The sequence below is a fragment of the Vespula pensylvanica genome, chromosome 23 (genome assembly GCF_014466175.1).
Source record: "Vespula pensylvanica isolate Volc-1 chromosome 23, ASM1446617v1, whole genome shotgun sequence".
Taxonomy (NCBI): Eukaryota; Metazoa; Arthropoda; class Insecta; order Hymenoptera; family Vespidae; genus Vespula; species Vespula pensylvanica.
Genome location: NC_057707.1, coordinates 2,989,210 through 2,996,709, shown reverse-complemented (window position 1 = coordinate 2,996,709; position 7,500 = coordinate 2,989,210). Strand labels below are relative to the sequence as shown.

General features: G+C 31.1%; 1 protein-coding gene across 1 annotated transcript in view; it reads left to right on the top strand.

Moving 5' to 3' along the window:
- Nucleotides 1-7,500, top strand: part of LOC122636677 (adenosine deaminase-like protein) — a 53,999-nt gene that overhangs the window by 16,149 nt on the left and 30,350 nt on the right. The window lies entirely within an intron of this gene.

Below are 7,500 nucleotides of genomic sequence, written 5' to 3'. Positions count from 1 at the left end.
TCCCTCCCTCTTTCCTTTCTCTCTCTCTCTCTCTCTCTCTCTCTCTCTCTCTCTCTCTGTCTTTTTCTGTCTCTGTCTTTGTCTCTGTCTATTCTTCTCTTTCCTTTATTTCTTTTTCCATTTTTTTTTTCATTCCTTTCGAATTTATGATCGATATTTGCAAATATCAAATTTTTATATATATATATATATATATATATATATACATATTTGTTAATTATTCATTTTGTATCATTCTCTGTCTTGTCTCTTTCTCTCTCTCTCTCTCTCCTTTTTTTTTAAATATTTCCTTTTTTGTTTTTTATCTTGTTTTAAATTCATGACTATTTTTTGCGAACATCAAACTATCAATCTCTATAACGACAAATTTTTCGATTTATTTTTTTTCTCGTATTTTTTGTTTGTTTGTTTGTTTGTTTGTCAAAGTGGTAATTATCGGAGAAACGTCGAGTGAAAGGCTGTTTTTGTTTATATATTATTTGAAAGGAAAGTTAAACGAATTGTAAATATGTAGTAATGAATGAAATAATTTTTAGAAAGTGCCGTGTCAAATAGCGACCCATATATTTAAAAATAAGTCGGTACTTTTTAAGATCTATCAATTCTTTCTTTCTTTTATTTTTTTCATTTGTGTCAATATTTTTTCTTTTCTGCATTATTCAATACTCAATTTATTTATAATTTATTTATGAATTTTTTATTTCGAGGCACGTCACGCATATGAATCTTTTTTTTTCTGATCAGCTGTAAAAACGATGTACAATCTCTCTCTCTCTCTCTCTCTCTCTCTCTCTCTCTCTCTCTCTCTCTCTCTCTCTCTCTCTCTTTCTCTCTGTTATTCTTTATGATCATTTGAAAATTTCGTTAAGGTCTCTTTTAATCGTTATCTTTTTTTAACCACTCTTTTACGCTTTATCCAATACCAATCTATTATTTATTTGTAACTCCTTTTTTTCCTTAGACCATTAACTATAAAAACAGTTTATAATCTATCTCCCTTTCTCTCTCTCTCTCTCTTCTCTTTCTTTCTCTTCGTAATTCGATTTTTATCATGGAAGGTGAAGAAGCATCGTCGTTCTCGTTAGGCCACATCGTTACGAGGCAAACTCTAACGAAATTAACAACCACCATTCCTTCCTTTTTCCTCTTTCTGCAATTTGCTTCTTTTTTCTTTTATTCTTATCTCTCTTCCGTTAGTTTCTTTCTTTTTCTCACTTTTCTCCTTTTCTTTTCTTCTCTTTTTTAACATCTCGAGAAAACAAAAGCAATCTCTCGCGAGTGAATTTTCAAGAGTTCGTAGGACAACAACGTCGTCGAATCGCTACTTTCCATTTTTTACGCTTTCACTCTCTCTCCCTCTCTCTTTTTTTCTCTCTCCTTCTCTCCCTCCTTTCCAAGAGAAAAAGAGAGTAAGAGAGAGAGAGAAAGAGAGAGAGTGCGTTAGAGAGTGAGAAAGAGAGAGAAAGAAAAGGTGACAGTGGCGGCAAAATGCCGATAAACTAGCGGATTTAATAGACGGTCGATGCGGCACACCCAACTCCTCGGCTCGTTGCCCGCTACGTGTGCGTGTCCGCGACGATAACAGCATCGAAATGGTGTGAAGATAGTATGTATTCGAAAAAGAGAGAAAGGAGAGGGAAAGATAAAAAAATCAAGAGAGATAGAAAGAAAAGAAGAGAGTAGAATAAAATAAAATCAAAAATAAAACAAAAAGATAGGGAAATGCTGCGAATAAAAAAAAGATCAGCTGTGAAGTATCTCATTGATTTTGTCAATGAATATTTTCATGAAACGAAGATGGACATTAAGAAATATCGTGTTAGAGAATGATAGGAAGTTAAATACTGAGATAAGGAGCATTGTGTTATATATATATATATGTTTGTGTATGTATGTGTATGTGTGTATAAAAAATAAGAATACTTAAAAGTATAGAATAGTAGTATAGAATGCACAGATACCATGCAAGGTATTAAGAGATAGGACAAAAGACAGAGTAAGAGATAGATAGATAGATAGATAGATAGAGATAGAGAAAAGAGAATAGGATAGAATAGAATTAAAACAAAAAGGGCGAAAGGACGAAAGGACCGTGAATAAAAAAAAACGATCAGCTGTGAAATGTCATTGATTTTGCATCCGAATGTGTGTGAATGAAACAAAGATCAAATGTTTAGAAAAAGAAAATTTCAATTGTATATTAAAAAAATTAATACAAGGGAAGAGTATTCTTGAATGTACTGGATACACCATATAGAGAATTAAAAGATAGAGATAGAGATAGAGGAAATAGAATGGAATAGAATAAAAAAGAAAAAGCGAAAGACTGTGAACAAAAAGAAATTAGTCAGCTGTGAAATATCATTGATTTTACACCTTAATATATGTATGAAACAAAAACGGACATTAGGAAATATTGTGTTAGAAAATGAAAGGAGAAAAATGAAATTGTTTAGTAAAAGGAAATTGCGATTGTATTAAAAAAAGAAAAAATCAAAAGTATAAAGGTATGGCAGAGAGTAGTATTGAATGTACTGATACCATACAAAGGATTAAGAGATAGAAAGAGAGAGAGGTAAAGATAAAAAGAGAGGGAAAGAAAAAGAGAAAGATATATATATATATACATGGAGATAGAGAGAATGGAATAGGATAGAATAGAATGAAAAAAGAAAAGCGGAAAGCTTTGAATAAAAAAGACAAATCTGCTGATAAATATAATTGATTTTGTAAATGAATTTATGAATGAAAGAAAAATGGACATTAGGAAATGTTGTCTTAGAGAATGAAATAATACTGTTAATACTACTAATGCTACTAATGCTATACTAATGCTATACTACAGGATTAAGAGATAGAAAAAGAGATAGACAGAGAGAGAAAGATAAAAGGATAAAAAAGAGACAGACAGGAACGAGATGGAGAAGAAGAAAATTTGTGAGATTATATTTGAAATATATATATATATATATATATATATATATATATATATATATTGAATATAAAAATACATAGACGGAATATGTTGATACGATACTATCGTTTAACAGAAATGAATAGGATGTAAAAAGGAATACATAAAAATAATATTGACAAGTCGACAATTGTCGATTGTATTTGTATGTAAAATAAAAAATACATATGAATGCGTACAACACATGTATTATAGAATATGGCGACATGATACAGTGGATCAAGAGATATAAAAAAGGACGGGAAAAGGGTGGTAAAAGGGACAAGAAAAAAAATTGTGATTGTTTAAAAAAAAAAAAAAAAAAAGAAAAAAAAAGAAAATAAAAACGCAATGTAACAAATAAAAAAGAGAAGTAAAAAAATTTACAAATACGTTCTATGGGATATACAGACACGATGGAGAGGGAGAGAGGGAGAGGGAGAGGGAAAAAGAGAACAAAGGACAGAGGGAGAACAAGAGAAAAAGAGAAAGAGAAAGAGAAAGATAGAGAAACAAATGGAAGATTGACGAATCGAAAAATGTGATCGTATTTATATAATAATAAAAAAAAATATATATGTATATATAAACACACATATACACAAGTACATACACTGCAGAATATAGCGACATGATACGGAAGATTCAAGAGATACAAAAAAAAGAGAAAGAGGGAAATAGAAAAGAAGAGAGACAAATGAACAATAAAAGAGAATCGTGATTCTAATAAAAAACGATAAAAAAAAAAGAAAAAAAAAAGAAAAAGAAAAAAACGCACAAACAAAAGAATAATATACAAGTACAACATCATGTAGATTGAATATATATTATACAGACAGAAGAAAAGAGGACGAAAAGAAAAATGCGAAAGAGACAGAGATAAAAGAGAATCGTCATTATAAAAAAACAAAAAGAAAGTGTGAAAATATAAAACAAACAGACGAGCAAACAGAAGCATATACATTATACAGACAGGACACGCTGAGGATCGAGAGACAGAAAAAGAGAGGGGAAAAAAAAAAGAGAAAAAGAGAAAGAGAGAGAAGCTAACATAGAGTAGATACGAATCGAGACAGCAGAGGTTTGGAGGTGGGATAAAAGAGGGTGGAGGTGTGAGAGGAAAAATTGTACGTTGTATCGATAAAGATTACACGAACCGGATTCGTCGATCCACTTTTAGCGAATACGAGCTTTCGCGGGTGCCAAGGGAATACCATCGTCGTCGTTGTCGTCGTAGTCGTCGTCGTAGTCGTCGTCGTCGTTCGTTGGTTGCTATCGTTGCTACCTTTGGTACATACGATTTGTGCCAGTCGCCTCTCTTCTCTTCTATGCTTGCTGCTTGCTTTTTTTTCTGCCTGTCCTTTTTTCTCTTCCTTTTTTTTTCCTCTTTTTATTTTCCCTTTTTCCCTTTTTTCCCTTTTTATTTTTTTTTATTTTTTTTTATCCGGTTTCCTCCGGTCTTCCTCTCGCGTAGAAAATGGATATCGAGAAGCGCGTGAGGCTACACCGACTATATTCTACATACATACATACATATATATATATATATTCATGTATGACATATGCATATATATATATATATGTGTGTGTGTATATCATACGTTGGTATATGTATATATGTATATGTATGAATACGTGTATATATTTATATGTGTATGTATGTATGTATGTGAATGTGTAGATGAACAGAGTAGAGCCACCCTTCGAACGGTCAATAGCGTTCGGATCGTTCACGCGAACCCAGCGAATTACGTTGCATCCTAGATCGGGAAAAAAAAAAGAAAAAAAAAAGAAAAAGAAAAAGGCTTACCCGAAGTAATAGGGTCGTCGTCTCTCTCTCTCTCTCTCTCTCTCTCTCTCTCTCTCTCTCTCTCTCTCTCTCGGCTGGTTAATTAGCGATGCTTTAAGCTTGATTTGTCTCTCGTTTCTTTTTTTCCTTTTGGCCTTTTTTCGTTTGTATCCTTCTTTTTTTTTTTTTTTTGCTTTTTGGACTTCGTTATTTTGCTCGTTGTCGACTCTCTTTGTATTGTTCCTGTTATTTCTTCTTTACTATTTTGCTTTTCTTTTCTTTCTTCCTCTTGCTTTTTCATTTTTTATGCAAAATAAGCAATAACACGTACGTAATATTATAACGAATCGATATATTTTTGGCAGATGTCTTCTTGATCCTTCTTCCAACAGATTTTCTATCTTAAACTACGAGGATTGTAAGAATTCTAATGCAATTATGCGAAATTGCATTTGCTTTATTTTAATCACGTTGATTGCAATTTAATTGCATTTTGATGTTCCTCACGAGAACGATGACGTGCCGCATAGGAAGGAAGGAAGGAAAGATAAAGATAGTCGAGGAATGTTTTCTCTTTCTCTCTCTCTCTCTCTCTCTCTCTTTCTTTTTCTTATGTATGTATGTATATATATATATATATATGTATATAATTTTTAGGAAGGACACAAGAATTGCAGCGAACTCATTGCAACGTGTAATGCACGTTAAAGTACTAAAATGTTCTAGTACAATTCACAAGGAAAAGAATTTTTCAGATTAAGTAAAAGAAAGTCGATGATTGGCTTTTATTCTTTCTCTCGATTATCGATCATTTATGTTTATCTTTTCTCCTTACAATCGACTTATTAGAGCTTTTTTTTTTTTTTTAATGGCGTAGTAAACGACCTCTTAAAAATGATTTCGATGTTCTCTCAATTTCCCTTCTTTCTTTTTTTATTTATTTTTTCTTTTCTTTCTTCTCCTCGACTCTCTTTTTCAACGCCATATATTTCTTCTTTTTTCTTTCAATCGAAGACCAATAATCATAATAATCTTCCAATAAAGATCGATTTCACAAAATTTAATTGACAATTAAAAACAAAGAAAGGAAAAAAAAAAACAGAACGATGAATTTCATAAAATTTCAATTAATTTTCCATTACGAAATGGTAGAATATTTCGAGTTGGGTCTTTTCGAAAATGATTTGGTCGTATTGCCGAACTTTTTTTTCTTTTTTGATTTCTCGATCGATATCAACTCGACCAGAATTTCGCGAAATGTCAAATTAATAATTTCGTGTCGATGCCAATGTTTCATTTTATGCGCGTATTTATAGACCAAGAGAATATTTTACATGGAGGTACTTATACGAGAAAATGGAAAAAAAGAAAAAGAGGAGAAAAAGAGAAAAGAAAAAAGGAATCTATACAATCGCGACTTAACGTCCTCTACACGATATTTATTAATAAAAACGTAGAGAAGGGAACAAAGGAGAAGGGGCAAAGATGTATAAAAAAAATAATAATAATAATAAATAAGTAAATAATAATAAAAAAAAAAAAAAAAAAAAGAAAACAGAAAAAAGCTTTTCGCGATCGATCATAAAACATATTTCCGGTTAATAAAACGCTTTTATCGGATGTCTCTTCCTTTCTAAATATTTTTTTTGTCCTCTCTGTCTCTGTCTCTCTCTCTCTCTCTCTTTCTCTTCCTTTATTTTTCTTTTTATTTATCTTTTTTTCTATTTTTTTTTCCTTTATTGCATGCCTTTCCTAAAATTCCGTACAGAGAGAGGACGATATTAAACGAAGTATGATAGGACAACAATCTCGAATTTATACAAGATATCGATAAAAACTGGTTGATTCTCGTTCGGATATGATTTTTATATTTACGTGTTTTACTTAATAAAACTTTTTCGTATTAGATTATGACTTGGACGGTTATCGTTTTCTTGTCTTTTTATTTTATTTTGTATTTTCAATTTTGTCTATTTATTTATTTATTTATTTATCTATTTTCAAGAGAAAGAGAAGGAAAAAAGAACGAAAGAGAAAACAAAATTCCAAGGTGAAAGTTCACGAGACTGTGTTAAGCTCGAACGAGCAAGCTGGGTTCAGTACAACGATCGATACTTGCGAGATATCGATAAAAACGAGAGTAATCTGATTTCGACGTTTTCAATGGCGTACATATCGAAAAATTTTTTTGATTCATCTCGTTTCGATTCTCATGGACGATTACGTCTCTCGGATTACGTTTTTATATTTATTTATTTTTTATATATAGATATATATTTTTATTATTTATTTTTGTTTTTAAGATAGAGAAGAAAGAAAGAAAGAAAGAAAGAGAAAATAAATTCCAAGGTGAAAGTTCACGAGAACGTGTTACGCTCGAACGAACATACTGGTTGCTCGTTCAATGAAGAGAAAGTAGGAAAAGTCTGGGGACTCTTCGAGTTCTCTGAATGGACGAGAGAAAAGAGCGTACGTTTCCCGGAAACAGTTGTAGTTGTTACGAGCGTTTTTCTGAAAGGGAGAACATAAAAAATGAGAGAATACATAAAAAAGAATATTAGAAAATAGATGATTGTTTTCGCAAAAGTTTTTAGAAGATCATTGATTCTTATACGCTTACGTTTCTATCGTTAACACTAATAATTAATAGATATTAATAATAATTATTATTAATTCTCTCTCTTTTTTTTTTTTCTAGTCTTTTTCCAATACTGTATATACGTATATATATAATTTTTCTTTTAATATTTATCCAATT